This window comes from Suncus etruscus, chromosome 9 (genome assembly GCF_024139225.1).
Source record: "Suncus etruscus isolate mSunEtr1 chromosome 9, mSunEtr1.pri.cur, whole genome shotgun sequence".
Classification (NCBI taxonomy): Eukaryota; Metazoa; Chordata; class Mammalia; order Eulipotyphla; family Soricidae; genus Suncus; species Suncus etruscus.
In genome coordinates this window covers 97173724-97191091 of record NC_064856.1, presented here as the reverse complement: position 1 = coordinate 97191091, position 17368 = coordinate 97173724, and the positions used below count along the sequence as shown (strand labels likewise).

Genomic DNA, 17368 nt, shown 5'->3' with positions numbered 1-17368 from the left:
TTACCGTATTTTCCGGCGTATAAGACGACTATTGAAACAAAAGTCAACCGAAAATCCGGGGGTCGTCTTATACGCCGAGTATATCCCGGAAAATGTTTCGATATGCCAATAAATGAAACAAAAAAAAAAATCAGGCCGCAGAGTTTCCAGATCTCTTTCTTGGGGGCTCCCAAACAGTACTTAGGAGATCTGGGGGCCACTTCTGGCAAAACCTAGCTAACTATGTTGGTGGTTCAGTGCTAGGGTCCGAGGATGGGGTGTTGTTTGGTTCATGTAGTGGGGGAGATTAACTGAGGCCACCAGGGAATTGCCAGAAAAGGTGCCTGTGATAAGGGACTAATCTCTGGAAGGCTGCTTGGACCGCCTCTCTAACTCAGCCAATCCAAGCAGGCTTTTGATGCATGCAAATTAGACAATGTTCTGGACTCGAATCTACACTGTCAAAAGCCTGCTCAGATTGGCCAGAGACAGAGAGGAAGTCTATTCCAGTATAACCTTTGAACCTTTGCTTGTTGTGATTGGCTCGCTGTGGTACATACAGTTGCAGCACAGGAACGTTCTGTCTGATACAGCGAATAGAGGCCTAAACCTATGTTTTAACTGCAAAATTAGGGGGTCGTCTTATACGCTGGAAAATAAAATAATTTGTTTTTGCCACCCAGCTGGTGCACAGAAGACCTTTTGGTGTATTGGGGATGAACTAGATTGGCTTCTTGCAAAGCTTGTGGCTTACCTGCTGTCCTCTCTTCAGCCCTGAGGCTGTTCTCAGCTATGTGAAGCTGCTCAGGCCCCAGTGCTAGGGACTTCACTGAGTGATGTTCTTATGGGCTGGGCTCAAACTATGTGCCTGTGCTTGCAAGGCATAAACTCTAGCTCAGGGGTCTCAAACTCAATTTACCTGGGGGCCGCAGGAGGCAAAGTTGGGGTGATCCTTGAGTGCAAAGTCAGTTGTAAGCCGTGAACATTGGGGTGTGTGACCCAAACAACTAAAACAAAACAAAACAAAAAAAAAGATTCCTCTAGGGCAGGGCCAACAAAATGTTGTACGGAGGGCCGCAAATGGGCCGCGAGTTTGAGACCCCTGCTTGATCTGTCTCCCAGCTTTTTTCCCCTTTATGGGGAGGGTGTATTTGGGGCCATTCCCAGCAGTGCTCAGGCGCTGCTCCCGGCTCTGTGTGGAGCTGCTTGTGCTGATGATACTCAAGGGATCATGCACTGCTGGAGTTTGGAACTGGGCCCCCTGCATGAAAAGCATGCACTTCTCTCACTGATCTTTTTGGCTTTGCCTGCCCATTAAAAACAAACAAACAAACAAAAAACAATTTTTGTGAGGCATACAGATTCATCCCCTCCCTCCATTTCTAGTTAAGTAACACATTTGTTTTTAGTTTTCTGATTGTTTCCCCTTAAAATAAATTTGGACTTGAGTGGAACACAAGAATGTGGGGGTGAACTGGAGTTGAGACTTTGAACAAAGGGTAATGGCGAGTGGCTGCTTGCCCAGTTGATGGAGTCTGTCTGGCTTCCAACTCAGTCACTTCATGAATGATCTGCAATAGGAGTATCACACTGGTGTTTTTCTCTTTGGGAAATGCTAATGAGGGCGAGAGAGAAGCTGCTTGGAGAAAGACAGCTTTAATGATTCTGAGTGAGTGTGAGAGAGGGGAGAGAGAGAGAGATATCACTGAGTTTCTGTTGTTGAGACGATTTTTTCTAGAGCAATGTTTCGAAAAGTGGGGACAGTAACCTCCTGGGAGGCCTTGGGCTAATTCAGTGGGATGGGGCAACCCTGGGTGCAATTGTGGGTACTTTCTTTTAAAGAAGTTTTTGTTTTCTTTTTTGTATTTAAGTGTAAAAAAGGAAGTATTTTTTTAAAATTTTGTTTGGATTTGGGGGGGCCTCACCTGACGGTTCTCAGGATTCATTCCTGCCTCTGTGCTTGGGGGTCACTATTGGCGGGACTCAAGGGACTAGATGGGTGCCAGAGATTGATCTGGGTGAGCTGCAAGACAAACACCCTACCCATTGTGTAATCGCCTTGGCCCCTCCAAGGACGAATGCTAAGTAAACTTTTTTTTTCTTAAAAGGGAGCAATAAGCAAACAGAAAAATTGAAATTTTGACAACTGTAAAATTTATCTGCTATTAATAAGCAGGAATTGTGGAGACAGTCAACAGCTTTAAAATGTGAATCTGTTGGCAAGAGCAGTAATAGTATGAAACCTTGAGTAAGTAAGTGTGCAGCATTGCTGGGTGTGGTCCTCCTCCCTCACCCCTCCTCACTCCTGCAGGGAAAAAAAAGGGAAATAAGAATCTATACTGGAGCCAGAGATAGCATGGAGGTAGGGCATTTTGCCTTGCATGCAGAAGGACGGTGGTTCAAATCCTGGCATCCCATATTGTCCCCTGAGCCTGCCAGGAGCGATTTCTGAATGTAGAGCCAGGAGTAACCCCTGAGTGCTGCCAATGTGACCCAAAAACAAAAACAAAAAAAACCAAAAACAAACAAACAAACAAAAAACCCCCCAAAAACTATACAACCAGGTGTAAAGAATTCACAGGGTAGTTATCTAAACAGTATTTGACTTTGGAGACAACTTGTTAGGAATATGTACTTAAAAACAGTGTTGGTGGGCCACAGTGATAGTACAGCAATAGGGTGTTGGCCTTGCACGGGGCCAACCCAGGACAGACAGTGGTTCGATTCCCAGCATCCCATATGGTCCCCGAGCCTGCCAGGAGCGATTTCTGAGCTCGGATCTAGGAGTAACCCCTGAGAGCCAGGAGTAACTCCTGAGCACCAACCACCACACCGGTGTGACCAAAAAACAATAAAACAAATCAACAACAACAACAACAAAAAACCCCCAACAAAACATCGTTGGATCTTCAGCATATGTCACTGAATTCTCTGCCTAAAAGCATTATTACTGCCCACAGGGATTGCATGTGTTTGGGTCTTGCACAGCCGATACATATTTGTTGAGGGACTGCAGAAAGAACCCAGTGGCAGAGCATTTACTTTGTATGCAGGATACCTGTGTTTCAGTGCCCTCCTGTGTGGTCTTCTGAGTACTGAACTAAGAATAACACTGTGGGGGCCGGAGAGATAGCTTGGAGGTAAGGCATTGCCTTTCATGCAGGAGGTCATCGGTTCAAATCCCAGCGTCCCATATGGTCCCCCGTGCCTGCCAGGAGCAATTTCTGAGCATGGAGCCAGGAGTAACCCCTGAGCACTACCGGGTGTGACCCAAAAACCACAAAAACAAAACAAAACAAAACAAAAAAAAACTCTGAACTTAGCTGATGTGGCCCCCAAACAAAAAAACACAAGGGTCAGAGATAGTATAGTGGGTAGGGAGCACTTCTGGCTCTAAGCTCAGAAATCGCTCCTGGCAGGCTTGGAGGACCATATGGGATGCTGGGATTCGAACCACCATTCTTCTGCATGCAAGGCAAACGTCTTACCTCATGCTATCTCTTCAGCCCCCTGAGTTCAGTCCTTGTCTCCCCCCCTCATGTGGTCCCCCAAGTACTTCCAGGAGTAATTTCTTTCTTTTTTTTTTCTTTTGTTTTTGGGTCAAACCCGAAAATGCTCAGGGGTTACTCCTGGCTCCAGGCTCAGAAATGGCTCCTGGCAGGCTCGGGGGACCATATGGGATGTCGGGATTTGAACCAATGACCTGCATGAAAGACAAACGCCCTACCTCCATGCTTTCTCTCCGGCCCCCCAGGAGTAATTTCTTAGTGCCGAGTCAGGAATAAACATTGAGCATTGCTGGGTGTGACCTAAAACCAAAAAAACCAAACCAAACCTCAAAAAAGCACCTGGTCTGGAGAGATTATAGAGAGGTTAGGTTAAAGTGTTTATATTGCATGTAGCCAACCAGATTTGATCCCTGGCACTGCAGAAGGTACCCTGAGCTCTGCCATGAGTCACCACTGAATGCAGAGTCAGAATAACCTGTGAGTGCTGAGGCCCATCCTCTGTTGTACCCATGGTTTACTCCTGGAGGATTCAGGAGACCATTCTCAGTGTCCGGGATCAACCTGGGATTAGCTGTTTGCAAGACAAGCACGTTAACCCTTACAATCAGGACTAGGAAGAAAACTTAATTTTGAGGGCAGTATTGGGGAGTGAATCTGGGGCCTCAAACTTATAAGATGTGTACTATCTCTGAGCCACACTTCACAAGTCATTACCTTTCAGAGACAATCAGAATACTTGAGATCTCCGGAGTGTTTTGGGGGAAGAGAAATAAGGCAACTTTTTATTGAAAGACATTAAATTGGGACTGGGCGTTTGCCTTGCAAGCAGCCGATCCAGGACCTAAAGTGGTTGGTTCGAATTCCGGCGTCCATATGGTCCCCTGTGCCTGCCAGGAGCTATTTCTGAGCAGATAGCCAGCTTAAGCACCGCTGGGTGTGGCCCAAAAAAACCAAAAAGAAAAAAAAAAAGACATTAAGTTGCTTGAGATTTATACTTTAAGAGCCTTTGTTAGTTCTGTAATCTTTAAATCTTGTATTGTGTATTGCCTAAACAAAATCAGAAGGCTCCTAGACAACCCTGATTCTGTAATTCCAGAGAATGATAAGCAGAAGAAAACTGTATGCTCTCATGTTTTCTGGGCCAAGACATGCACTTAAAATTAAAATCAAGGAAATTGTAAACCAGTAGTAAAAAATAAGTAAAAGCACCTAGGCATTTCCATTCGCTTACATACTGTGACCTGGATCTCTCCTTGTTCTTTCACTATCTAATAATATTAAACCAATGAGGCAAAACTGCTCTCTGACTTATTAACTTACTGTTACTTTCAGGTTTAAGGAAGGTTATAAGTAGATTACATGTTTATTGTTAGACTATTTTATAGCCAGTGAGTATATTCATCAATGCAAAGAAAAAACATAAATTTTTAATGAATTAATTTGGGTCATATAGTGTGGTAATGGAATTGGAAAAATATTTTGTTTTTGGGTCACACCCAGCTGTGCTCAGTGGTTACTCCAGGCTCTTGTGCTCAGAAGTCACTCCTGGCAGACACTGGTTACCAAATGGGATGCCGGACCATTCGTCCTGGATCGGTTGCATGCAAGGCAAATTCTCTACCGCTGTACTATCTCTCCAGCCTCATGGAAAATTATTTAAAAATACACCTTAATTGAAAACATGAGATCTGAGCTGCAACCACCAAACTTTGTAATATGCCTGTCTAGGTGGCAAGCAGGGGTGGGGGGGTGATGGAGCATAGGAACATTGGTGGTGAGATTAGTGTTAAAATATTATATGCCGGGGCCGGAGAGATAGCATGGAGGTAAGGCGTTTGCCTCTCATGCAAAAGGTCATCGGTTCGAATCCCGTCGTCCCATATGGTCCCCCATGGTCGCCAGGAGCGACTTCTGAGCATGGAGCCAGGAGTAACTCCTGAGCACTGCCGGGTGAGACCCAAAAACCAAAAAAAAAAAAAAAAAAAAAAAAAAATTATATGCCTAAAACTCAGCTATTAGCAACTTTGAAAATTATGGTTCTTAAACTGAAAATAAACCTTAGACATGCTATAGGAAAGCTTAGTAAAATTTAATATATGTATCTGGAGCATCATTACAGCTATTGTATATGTCTCCTCTCTGCCTTCTTGTTGATTTTGTCTTTGTATTTGGGCCACACCTTGCAGTGCTCAGGGATTACCCCAGCTCTGCTCAAGAATTATTCCTGTCAGGCTTGGGGGACCATATGGGATGCTGGGGATCGAACTCTGGTCAGCCAGGTGTCAGGCAGACACCCTACCCCCACTGTACTATTGATCCAGTCTCTGAATCTTTTTTTTTTGGGGTCACACCTGGCAGTGCTCAGGGGTTACTCTTGGCTCTACGCTCAAAAATCGCTCCTGGCAGGCTCGGGGACCATATGGGATGCCGGGATTAGAACCACCATCTCTCTGCATGCAAGGCAAACGCCCTATCTCCATGCTATCTCTCCGGCCTCTGAACCTTTTGTTTTATTTTTTAGGGCCACCCTGGCTGTGCTTAAGGCAGTACTGATCTGGGATCATTCTTTTTGTTTTGTTTTGTTTTGTTTTGTTTTGTTTTGTTTTTGGGCCACACCCGTTGATGCTCAGGGGTTACTCCTGGCTATGTGCTTTCACTCCTGGCTTGGGGGACCATATGGGACTCCCACAGTCTGTCCTAGACTAGCGCTGGCAAGGCAGACGCCTTACCTCTAGCACCACCGCTCTGGCCCCTGATCAGGGATCATTCTTGTTGGGAATGGGGCTGTGGTACTAGGGATTATTAAACTCACTCTCTGTCTCTCTCTGTCTCTGTCTCTGTCTCTGTCTCTGTCTCTCTCTCTCTCTGTCTCTCTGTCTCTGTCTCTCTCTCTCTGTCTCTCTCTGTCTCTGTCTCTCTCTCTCTCTGTCTCTCTGTCTCTGTCTCTGTCTCTGTCTCTGTCTCTCTCTCTCTGTCTCTCTCTCTCTCTCTCTCTCCCTCTTCCTCTCCCCTCTCTCCTCTCTCTGTTTTTGGGCCACACCCGGCAGCGCTCAGAGGTTGCTCCTGCTTAAAAAAATTACTCTTGGGCCGGAGAGATAGCATGTAGGTAAGGCATTTACCTTTCATGCAGAAGGTCATCGGTTCGAATCCCGGCGTCCCATATGGTCCCCCGTGCATGCCAGGAGCAATTTCTGAGCGCGGAGCCAGGAAAATCCCCTGAGCACTGCCGGGTGTGACCCAAAAAACCACCAAAAAAAAAAAAAAAAATTACTCTTGGCAGGCATGGGAGAAGCATATGGAATGCTGGGATTTGAACCACCGTTGGTCCTGGTTTGGCAGTTTGCAAGGCAAACGCCCTACTGCTGTGCTACTATCTCTGGTCCCTAAACCTTTTTATTTTTTTTTTATTTTTTTTTTTTTTTGGTTTTTGGGCCACACCCGGTAACGCTCAGGGGTTACTCCTGGCTATGCGCTCAGAAGTTGCTCCTGGCTTGGGGGACCATATGGGACACCGGGGGATCGAACCGCGGTCCGTCCAAGGCAGCGCTGGCAAGGCAGGCACCTTACCTTTAGCGCCACCGCCCGGCCCCTAAACCTTTTTATTTTTTATAAATGCTCGTGAATTTGTTTTTAGTTGTTTTTTGTTTGTTTATTTGTTTGTTTTTGGGCCACACATGGTGACACTCAGGTTACTCATGGCTATGTGCTCAGAAATCGCTCCTGGCTTAGGGACTATATGGAATGCTGGGGTCTGTCTTGGTTCTGCTGCATGCAAGGCAAACGCCCTACTGCTGTGCTATCGCTCCAGCGCCTATTTTAAAGTTTTATTTCCTTTTTTTTGGGTTGGGACCATATCCAGTGATTCTCTAGGGTACCGTGGGGCCATATGTGTTGCTGGGTATCTAATTAGGGCCAGCCCAGTTTCTTTTATTTTTGTAATACGATATGAATTTGGTTTTTAATGTCTCAGTAATTTGAAATCAGGGAAAGACTTATAAGTACTGGGGCACTTCTTGAGGTTTTTACTTTATTTTTTTACCACACTCTGCAGTGCCTCTGTGCTCAGAAATCACTCCTGGCAGTCTCGGGACATATGGGATGCCGAGGATCAATCTGGGTTGGCTGCATGCAAGGCAAATGCCCTCTATGCTATCTCTCTGGTCCACTTCTTGAATTTTATTTCAAGAACTTCCTAATTCTGTACTTGATCTTAGTCAACAACAGTTCAAGAAGCCAGTCCCAAAGATATTGTGGGCAAGGTTTAGGATAGCTAAGATTGTAGATTATTACTTTCACAGTCAGGTGCTCTTAATTTATTTGACTGGTTAATTTTGCTCTCAGGCTTAGTGAGATCTAAAGAAAGAGTTCCCTCTGTTCCAGGAAGGTTACAGCTGAGAAAAATGTTTTCTTTTGGCATTCTGACTGCTCTACTTCTCAGAACAAAACAGCTTCACAGACCAGACTTGTAAATGATCTCTTTTTCATTCTTTCATTCTTTTTTTTTTTTTTATGGGGGGGGGTTGGGTCACTCCTGGGGTGCTGGGAAGAAGGGCCTACTTTAGCTCTGTCCTCTGGGTCAGTGCTTGGCGCTAGGTCTCCTGCATGCAAATTGTGCCCTTCAGTTCATTAAGTCATCACTTATATTGAAACTGAACTGTTATTTCTTTCTCTTATGGCTCTGCACTTAGGAATCACTCCTGGTGGGCTCAGGGGAAATATAAGGTGCCACACCCAGTGGTGTTCAGAGGTTACTTCTGGCTCTGTGCTCAGAAATCTTCTGACAGGCTTGGCGGTGTGTGTGTGTGTGTGTGTGTGTGTGTGTGTGTGTGTGTGTGTGTGTGTGTGTGTGTGATATGAAAGTCAAAGACTGTGTGTGTGTGTCATATGAAAGTCAAAGACTGAACCCAGGTGTGTGTGTGTGTGTGTGTGTGTGTCATATGAAAGTCAAAGACTGTGTGTGTGTGTGTGTGTGTGTGTGTGTGTCATATGAAAGTCAAAGACTGAACCCAGATCAGCCACATGCAAGGCAAACGCCCTACCAGTGTTATGGCTGCGGGCTCCCCTTTTTTGTTCCTTTTGGTTTTTGGGTTGCTTCTAATGATGAGGTTTCTACTGGTTCTGCACTGGGGAAACAATCCTGGTGGTGGTGGTGCTTGAAGGACAATATAGAACGCCAGGGATTGAACCTTGCTGTGACTGACCTATTTTCCTAGAACGGTTTGTTGAAGAGGCTTTCCTTGTTCTACTTTATAATTTTTGTCCATATATTGAAGATGAACTGCCCCTCTACCTGTGGATCCCTCTGGACTTGAAATTCTTGGCATGTAGAGATAGTAAAGCGGGTAGGACACTTGTTTTGGATGTGGCCAGTCTGGGTTCATCGTTCCTTGGCATCCCATATGGTACCCAAGCACTGGCAAGAATAATTCCTGAGTGTAGAGCCAGGAGTAACTCCTGAAAATTGCTGGGTGTGACCCCAAAACCCCCCCAAAAAAAAAGCACCCCCAAATAAAAAAACAAACCCAAACCTAAATTCTATTCCATTGATTTCAGAGTTTCTCCTTATATACATATAAGTATACAGTGTTTTAATAAGAAAGAGAGTTTTGAATAAGAATTTTGCTTTGGAAAACTTTGAGGACTTGAAAAAAAAAATACATGGGCTTGAGCAATAGCACAGCAGGGAGGACGTTTGCTTTGCACTTGGTGGAGAGTTAAATCCTCCTGCTTCCCATTATGGTCTCCCTAGTCTACAGGAGTAATTTCTGAGGACAGAGCCAAAAGTAATCCCTGAGTGCTGCTGGGTTGCCTCAACACCCCCCCCCCCAATTATATGTACAGTATGGTGATTTGGAAAGAAATGACAGCATGTATATGGATCACTGAAATGTCACCGTGTTTATATTTACTTGTTTTTATGAATAGGAGGGGCGGATTTTACATTTTCTTTTGGTTTTGGAGCCTCATCTTGCAGTGCTCAGGGATCACTGGTGGGGCTTGGGTGGCACAAGGACCATATGTGGTACCAGGGCTCAAACGCAGTCAGTTCAGTGTCTCCAGCTTGGGGGAGAGGAAATTTTGTGACTTGAGCATACGTAGTTTTCCCATTTTTGGGGGGGTCACACTCAGTACATGGTTTACTCCCTCTGAGCTCAGGGATCAATCCTGCGCAGGGTTCAGGGGAACCAGAAGAGGATGGGGGATCAGAATCTAGACTAGTCTATGGCCATACCCTGAACGTGCCCGATCTCGCCTGATCTTGGAAGCTAAGTAGGGTCAGGCCTGGTTAGTACTTGGATGGGAGACCGCATGGGACTACCGGGTGCTCTAGGCTTAAATAAATAAATAAAAAAAAGAATCTAGACTAGTTGTGTGCAAGAAATGTATGCTTATTCTTGTTGCTCCAGCCCTAAATTAAACCATTTTATTTCTTCTGAACTATATGCAATAAAGGACTTTATTTGGGGGGTGGGTTGGTCATGCTTTTGGAGATTAGGGGCTACTCTTGATTCTATGCTGGGGTTGCTTGTTATGGTGATGAGGATTGAATTGGGGTTGGGGTTGGCCACATGCCAATCCATTTAGTGCCTTAGCCACCTGTACAATCTTTTGGGCCACAGATGGAAATACTTTATTTTTCTTTGTTCCTTCTTCTGAACCATATCCTATGGTACTCAGTGCATATTCTTGGCTCTGCTCAGGAATCACTCCTGGTGAACTGGCAGTGTTATGGGGGAGGGGGCACACTGGGAATGTGCTACTGGGAATGCAAGACAAGCCCCTTAACCTCTGAACCAGAGGCAGCTTGCTGAAGAAAGATTAAATCAGGCTTTCTGAATTGATAGGCTCAGAACAGCAAAAAGTACTCTGATCAAAAAATAAAAAGTAAAAGCCTGCTGGATCCACCCCCAGGAATCCTAGTGGGTCCCCATGGTAACAACCTCCTTGCTTACAACTTGTCACTGTGTAACTGTCACTAGGGTTCAAAGAAAAGCCAGTATTTCAAGAACCGTGTGGCATTAACTACTTCTTGATAAAATGCTGCTGCACATTTGCAACGAGTCAGAAATAGAAAGTTAGAGGTTTTAATTTCTGTATTCCATTAATTAAATGCTTTTAAAAAAAAGCTGTCTAATTATGGTAAGGTGCAGAAGTGGGACGGTCGTGGGTGGCCGAGGCAGGCATAAGAGGAAGTTAAAGGCTCAGAATGGTAAAAATCTTCAGAGTTCATTCTTCTGTATTCCTTTCATTTTCCAAATGACAGAAATGAAATGACTTGCATAAGTTTGAACAGAAGCTGAGTTCCAGCCGAGGCCTTGTAATTTCTGAGTTTTTGTTCTGCTGTGTCCACCTACAGGTTACATTTCCCAGGCCGCTGCTGTTTAGATGAGGCTTCAGTCTCTGAAAGCCGGGGAGGGCAACTTCCTACCCAGGAAACCCCGTGTGACTTGGGCAGCTGGTGTCGATGTCTCTCTGCTAGGTGGGAGTCACCCATTGAGCATTGAGTCACCTTGCTGCTGGGATCTGTGGAAAGGCATATTGACACGGGTTTTGCAATTTAAAGCCATGTGTTTAGTTTTTCTCTATAGAAGAGCAAGTGGAAAATCAGACCTGAATGTTTTTCTTTAGCTTGTTATTGCCATTGAAGTTGTCTTGTTAGTCATGATAAGACAGATCATTCTTTATAAGAATTTGATCATGCTTGAACCTTGGAATTTTGAAAAGATAATGTCACATTTGGAAGAAACTAATTTCTTAAGAGGTAGGAGAGAAGAGATGCAAAGTTATATTAAGCTTAAAGTACTTTGTAATGGGGAATGGAGAGATTGTATAGTTGAGTAGGGCACTTGCCTTGTATACTAATGACCTGGGTTTGATCCCCGGCAGCCTATGTGGTCTCACCAGCCCACCAGGTATGATCCCCAGGGGCAGAGCCAGGAGTAAGCTATGAGCAAAGTTGAGAGTAGTCCAGAAAAACACACAGACAGACAGACAGACAGACAGACAGACAGACAGACAGACAGACACACACACACACACATCAATAGAGGTCTCAAAATATTTTAAACATAACACCAAAAACACACACACATCTATATATATCAATAGAGGTCTCAAAATATTTTAAAAATAAAGCCAAACACTCCTCTTCACACACACAGGCAGTTGGTTATATAAATATATATATGTATATATATATATATATATATATTTTTTTTTTTTTTTTTTTTTTTTTTGGTTTTTGGGCCACACCTCGTGGCGCTCAGGGGTTACTCCTGGCTATCTGCTCAGAAATAGCTCCTGGGAGGCCTGGGGGACCATATGGCATGCGGGAATTCGAACCAACCACCTTTCTCTCCGGCCCCGGTTTTATATATTTAAAAAAAAAATGTGGGGCCAGTGAGGTGGCGCTAGAGGTAAGGTGTCTTGAGCATCAAATGAGTGTGGCCCCCCCACCAAAAAAAAAAAAAACCCACAAAAAAAAATGTATATATATTGGATTTTTGGCCCACACCCGGTGATGCGCAAGGGTTGCTCCTGGCTATGTGCTCAGAAATAGCTCCTGGTGGGGCCGGGCGGTGGCGCTAAAGGTAAGGTGCCTGCCTTGCCTGCACTAGCCTTGGATGGACCGCGGTTCGATCCCCCGGCGTCCCATATGGTCCCCCAAGCCAGGAGCAACTTCTGAGCGCATAGCCAGGAGTAGCTCCTGAGCATTACCGGGTGTGGCCCAAAAATCAAAAAAAAAAAAAAAATAGCTCCTGGCTTGGGGGACGACCATATGGGACACCAGGGGATCGAACCTCAGTCCATCCTGGGTCAGCCATGTGCAAGGCAAACACCCTACCACTGCGCCATTGCTCCAGCCCCTGGTTTTATTTATTTATTTGTTTGTTTATTTATTTATTTATTCACTGACTGGTTTTTGGGCCACACCTGGTGATGCTCAGGGGTTACTCCTGGCTAAGCACTCAGAAATTGCCCCTGCCTTGGGGGAACTATATGGGACGCCGGGGGATCCAACCGCGGTCTTTCCTTGGCTAGTGCTTGCAAGGCAGACTACCTCTAGCGCCACCTCATCGGCCCCAATTTTTTGTGATATTTTAAAAATAATTTATTTTTGTTTGTTTTTTGGGTCACACCCAGTGATGCTTGGGTTACTCCTGACTATGTACTCAGAAATTGCTCCTGGCTCAGGGGACCATAATGGTCAGCTGTGTGCAAGGCAAACCTCTGTGCTATTGCTTCGGCCCCCTAATATTTTTTTGTAATGAGTTTATATGTCATTTGTTGTTGTTTGGGGTCACTCTGAGCAGTGCTCAGGAGTTACTCATGGCTCTGTGGATCAGGAATCACTCCTGGTGGTGCTTGGGGGAATCATGGGATGCTGAGGATCAAACTTGGGTCAGCTTTGTACCAGGCAAATACACTACCCACTGTGCTGTCTTTCCATTCCTAAATCCTCTATCAGTTTTGTAATGGCTAATTACATAAACTGTGAAATAATTTTTAGGTTCATTATTTTGGATGCCATGCTGTTCAGTATTTCTGCCATTTATTCATTTTTTTCCAGTAAGTGCTTCAGCTTTTATTTTACTCTGCGGAACTGCTTAAAAGGTGGTAGTGTTAGTAGGAGTGTACATTTAGTACCAGTGGCTTAGAGCCTTTTTATGTTCTTTGAGCAAAACACAGCGCCTGTTTTCTAATAACATACAGAAATGATTTAGGCCTCTTGTAACTACAGATATTTTTCTCTTGAAGAATTTGCCATACTTAAAAAATGGAGAATTTGGCTCCAATATTGATTTTTCTTTTTGTTTTACCAGAAAATTAAAGTGAAAATGCTGTTGGCAGTGTTTTGCTGTCTTGACTTCAACACAGTAGAGAATGCTATAATGAAAAAGTGACTGAGTTTTTAATATTCTGGAATTTCATGACCACCAGCACTTCTGGTTGTGCAGCCAAGGTAATTACGGTAATTGAATAATTTAGTCATTAGCAGGAGTGGCCTGCTCGGAGTGAAACCTCTAACCCCAGCTTCCTCCAGTGTTCTTTCCTCTGATTTCTTCTAAAACATTTATTATTTTGTTATTATTCTGTTAATCAGTGAACTTCTGCATAAATGTTTCTTTAATTTTTCTTGATAGAGCATAACAGGTTATATTATAAAACCAGAGACTGTCAATCTTCCATTGGCAGGAGTGGCAGGAAGAAAGGTGTGAGAGGGAGAGGGCGGAAAAAGAGAGGGATGATATCTTGGAGAGGAGGAAACTTGAGGTTTGGAACCTCCGTGAGAAGAGGAACTTAGTTGGGTTAGTTCAGCTATTAAGTTACTTGGACAAAGCCTGGGCTTTGTCCACACTCCAAAGACTGAGCTGTTTTTCTGTGTTCTTCCTCTCCCTGCCTCTTCCTCCCCAGTGCCAGGGATTAAACATAGGCCTCACCAATCAGTGAGCTTCATCTCTTGCCTTCCTGTACTTGTCTGTTGAGGCACCTTGTTTCTTAGTAGTAATGGTGGGGAAAGGCCTTTTCTTCTTTATTGGGGGGGGGGTGTTGGTTTTGGGCCACACCCAGAAAGTAAGCTCAGGGCTTACTTCTGGCTCTTCTCAGGTATTGAACCCTATATGGGGTGGCAGGAATTGACTTCTGTTCAGCTGCGTGGTTAAGGCAAGCACCCTCTCTGCTTTCTTATCACTCTGGTGTCTTTTTTTGGTTTATTTATTTATTATTTATTTTTGTTTTTGTTTTGTTTTGTTTGTTTTGTTTGTTTTTTTTGGTTACATCTAACAGTAATCAGGGCTTAGTCTCTGCTCTGCCCTTAGGGATCAGTCCTGGGGGGCCATATATGGTACAGCTGTATTTAAACCTTACCTGTTTACTGTCTTGCTGGCCCTGTCTATTCCTTGTCGTGTAATATATTATATAATATAAGAGTTAGGAAGCTGGATACATCTGTTAACCACTACAAAGAGATTGTGTACCTTATCTATGCTATGTTTCCTTTTTTAAAATTTCTTTTTAATTGAAATGAAGGAGTAAATGAACTGTTTAACAAGTACTCATAGCATCCTCTAAGTCAGGGGTCTCAAACTCAATTTACCTGGGGCCGCAGGAGGCAAAGTCAGGGTGATCCTTGAGTGCAAAGTCAGTAGTAAGCTTTGAACAACTAAAACAAAACAAAACAAAAAAAGTTTCCTTTAGGACAGGGCCACAAAATGTTGTATGGAGGGCCGCAAAAGACCCCTGCTCTAAGTCTTTGAGGAGTTTTTGGATCATTATCAAGCTCCTATGGGCAGCTTAGGTGGAAGCCTCCTTCCCATGAGTCATGAAGTAGAGGGGAAAACTATTTGGCAAGTTAGTGAGACAGTGAGAAAACATTGTCATCTCTTTCACCCTATCCTCTTCCACTTCTTAAAATCTCACTGTCTTAGGACTGGAGACATAGCGGATAAGGCCTTGCAGGCATCCAACCCAGACTCAGTACCCTGCACCCCATACACTCCTCCCCTAAGTGCAGAGTCGAAGTAAAACCCTGAGCACCAATGGCCCAAACCAGAATCTTTTTTTTTTTTTTTTGGTTTTTGGGTCACACCCGGTAATGCTCAGGGGTTACTCCTGGCTATGCACTCAGAAGTTGCTCCTGGCTTGGGGGACCATATGGGACGCCGGGGGATCGAACCGCGGTCCGTCCAAGGCTAGCGCAGGCAAGGCAGGCACCTTACCTCTAGCGCCACCGCCCGGCCCCCCAAACCAGAATCTTAATCTTGCCAACCCCCATCCTTCTCTGCTGTACTCTGCAATTCTGTGTTTTTTTGTTTTTTTGTTTTTTTTTTTGGCTTTTACGCCCACCTGTCTGTGTTCAGGGTTCCCCCCCACCCCCAATCTGTGCTCAGAGAGCACACCTGGTTCTGTTGTAGGTAAGCTCTTTATTAGCTTCTTTCTAACTCCAGCTTCTGCTTTTTAATTTTGGGGATGTGTGCTGGCAGGGTGAGGGGTTGTTGAACCACACTGGGTGTGCTCAGAAACGTATATGCGGTGCCGGGGATAGAAGTGGGTTCAGCTGCATATAAGGGCAGTGCCTACCTCTATATTGTTTCCTCTGTCTTAATTTCGTTTTGGGACCACATCCGGCAGCATTCAGGGTTTACTCCTGGCTCTGTGCTCAGAAATTGGTCCTGGTAGACTCTGCGAACCATAGGGGTGCTGGGGATTGAACCGGGTCTGTCTGGGTTGCCATGTGCAAGGCAAATGCCCTACTGCTGTGCTATCACCCCATCTCCTGTCTTAATTAATTGAGGGGTTTTGGGGGCAACATCTGGTGGTGTTCAGGTTATTCTTTGCTGTGTTCAGAGATCACTCCTGAGCACACATGGGGGACCATATGGAATGTCCAGGAGTGAACCTGGGCTGGCTACATGCAAAGCAAATACCCCACCTGCTATACTATCTCTCTTGCTCCTGTATCATAATTTTATTTACCTTCTTTTGTTGTTGTTGCTGTTGTTTGGACCACACCCAGTGGTGCTTTGAGTTTACTCCTGGCTCTGTGCTTAGAAATCACTCCTGACAGACTCGGGGACCTTATGGGTCCTTTCTTGTGTTGGCCGAGTGCAAGGCAAACACCCTATTCCTGTGCTATTGCTCTAGCCCTTTTATTTTACATAAAAAGTTTTTTGAGGGGGCCAGAGTGATAGCACAGCAGTAGGGCGTTTGCCTTGCATGCTTCTGACCCAGGACAGACCTGGGTTCAATTCCCAGCATATAGCCAGGAGTAACCCCTAAGCATCACCGGGTGTGACTTTGCTTCATACCCAGTGGTGCGCATTCATGGGTTACTTCTGGCTTTTGTACTCAGGTCCTGGAAGTGCTCAGGGAACCATGTGGGGTTCCCAGGATTGAACCTAGGTTGGCCATGCACAAAATGTTCTACTTGCTGTAGTATTACTCCAGCCCCTATTTTACTTATTTTTTAATTCATTTATTTGTTTTTGGGCCATACCAAGAGATGGTCAGGAGTTATTTCTGTCTCTGTACTCAGGAATTACTTCTGGTGATACAGGTGGGGGCCGGTGTCAAGGGAGAGTGGTACAAGGGTACTTTGGATTTGACCCCAGTTGGCTGTATTCAAGATAAGCAAGCACCCCTACCTGCTGTCCTATCTTATCTCTCCATTCCTATTTCTTAAATTTTTTTTGGTTTTGTTTTGTTTCTGGGTCACAACCGGTGAACTCAAGAATTATTCCTGGCAAGCTTGGGGGACCATATGTGGTACTGGGGATCAAATATTGGCTGTGTGCAAGGCAAACATCCTACCCACACTGTACTATCTCTCCAGCCTCTGAGTCTTAATAATAAAGGCACATCCCATGAGCTCATAGAAAAGAAAGCCCCAGTCTTTCCAGGCTGTCTTGTGGTCGGTGCCACAATGTCTGGTTTATGACCATATCCTTTTGTCTCTGGGTCCACGCTGAATGCCCCAAATGCTATCTTGATACTCTGGCAGTCTTTTTAAGGTCAGCTTACAGGCTGGTCCACAGAAGGGGAGAGTGTGTTCATGAGCTTTTGAGAGCCTGAAATTTCTTGTCCTTCTATCTCTTAGTTTCTGTTGATGTTCTTTGTACCCCTCCATCCTTGAGCTTGCACTTTCAGTATAGTTGACTGTTATATCATCTTTGGGGCTGCAAAATAAAAGTTGGAGGATTTTTAAAGTTAAAGTTCCCAGAATAATGTTGTCGCCCACATTGCACATATGTCACATCTCGAGTTTACAAGTTAAGCCTCTAAATATGTGCTTTTCTATACAGTATGTGCAGTGCAGTGACTTAGGTTGCCATGAGAACCTCAGAGTTTTACGTCTAAATGATTCAGTATCAGGCACAAAT

The 17368-nt window shown here is 44.7% G+C and overlaps 1 protein-coding gene and 1 pseudogene across 3 annotated transcripts in view; both read left to right on the top strand.

Moving 5' to 3' along the window:
• The window catches only part of CELF1 (CUGBP Elav-like family member 1), a 111937-nt gene that overhangs the window by 16137 nt on the left and 78432 nt on the right, over positions 1-17368 (top strand). Inside the window, exon 2 of one of the 3 annotated variants that reach the window (XM_049779675.1) lies at positions 13313-13452. The exons of the other annotated variants lie outside the window; for them this stretch is intronic. The gene's annotated coding sequence lies outside the window, so the exon portion shown is untranslated. The remainder of the gene's footprint in view (positions 1-13312; positions 13453-17368) is intronic. 3 annotated transcript variants of the gene reach the window in all.
• On the top strand, positions 9707-9822 carry LOC126019595 (uncharacterized; annotated as a pseudogene).